General features: G+C 43.8%; 1 protein-coding gene across 1 annotated transcript in view; it reads right to left on the bottom strand.

Annotated features, from left to right (window-relative positions):
• LOC101561781 (solute carrier family 5 member 4-like) overlaps positions 1 to 1442 on the bottom strand; it is a 134560-nt gene that overhangs the window by 57271 nt on the left and 75847 nt on the right. The window lies entirely within an intron of this gene.

Here is a 1442-nt window from a genome sequence, read left to right as displayed (position 1 = left end):
CTGGGGGCTCCTGGAACTCGGCAGAAAATCCTACTCAGCAGGTGGGGTGGGGGAGGCACTGCGGAGTGGTGGGGGGCGGTCCAAGGGGCTGGGAGAGGGTCCGGCCCACTCTCTGCCTGGGCTGGGACTGGTCCCGCAGGTGCAGGGTAGCAGGAAGCTCTCCGCACACTCACCAGACCTGGGCTAGAACTGGGTCTGGGGGCTCCCGGAACTAGGCAGAAAATTGTACTCTGTGGGCTGGGTGGGGGAGGCACTGCAGAGTGGTGGGGGGCTGCCCAAGGGGCTGGGAGAGGGTCCGGCCCACGCTGCGCCTGGGGTGGGACTGGTCCTGCCGGCGCAAGGTAGCAGGAAGCTCTCCGCACACTCACCAGACCTGGGTTAGGACTGGGTCTGGGGGCTCCCGGAACTAGGGAGAAAATCCTACTCGGCGGGCGGGGTGGGGGAGGCACTGCGGAGTGGTGGGTCTGGCCCAAGGGGCTGGGAGAGGGTCCGGCCCACGCTGCGCCTGGGCTGGGCCATAGCCAACTTTTGCAAACAATGAAAATGCCCATCACTTGAGGAATGAATAAAACAGAAGTGATACTTTTATATAGTGGAGTATTACTCAGTTATAATGAGAGACAAACTTGAGGCCTTTATAGGTAAATGGATGCAACTAGAGGCTCTACTTGTATATGAGATAAATCAGACCCACATGTGTAAACATTATGTTGTCTCCCTATGGTAAGAACCTTAAAGAATAAATAAAATCTAAAAGGAATAATAGAGTAAAATGGAGAGAAATTGAACATAATGAACAACAAAGATGAGGGAAAAGATAAAATATAGGAAAAAAGTAAGGTGGAAAATCATGCAAGTACATATTTAGGATACCTGAGAGCATTATGCTACTAATTCCATTAGTTCTTTGATAATATCAGTTAATATTTAACATTTTCACTTTGACTAACTCTATATGCTAATATCTGTAATCTGAGCAACTATGTCAAAGACAGCAATGTGCAGTACAAAAACCACATTGTTCTAAATGTATCCTGGTCTAATTATGAATAAAATCTCTTTAAAATAAACTAAAGAAATAAAAAAGTAAAAAGGGCAATAACAAAAAGAATTAAGGTTTATTGAAAACAAACATAAAAAATGTACAATTATTTGTACAATTTTGCTTACCTTTATCTGTTAATCTGAGCAACAGATTTGACAATAAAAATATGCAAGTGACAGCCATTTTTAATTTGCTATTCTTGTTTTGGAAATCTGTACTATGTGTATTGTTGTATGTTACTCTATTTCTCTTCTCTTTTTTTTTTTTGCTATTTGCTTTTTTCTGTTGTTTTTATTTTTATTGTTTAAAATAAAATAAAAGGCTGGAGAGATGGCTCAGTGGTCTAAAGCACCTACTTAGAACAAGCTTGGCAAGGCATCAGGGACCGCGGTTCAAT

Source organism: Octodon degus, unplaced genomic scaffold (assembly GCF_000260255.1).
Source record: "Octodon degus isolate 3935 unplaced genomic scaffold, OctDeg1.0 scaffold00230, whole genome shotgun sequence".
NCBI lineage: Eukaryota > Metazoa > Chordata > Mammalia > Rodentia > Octodontidae > Octodon > Octodon degus.
This window is presented reverse-complemented; position numbering and strand designations above follow the sequence as displayed.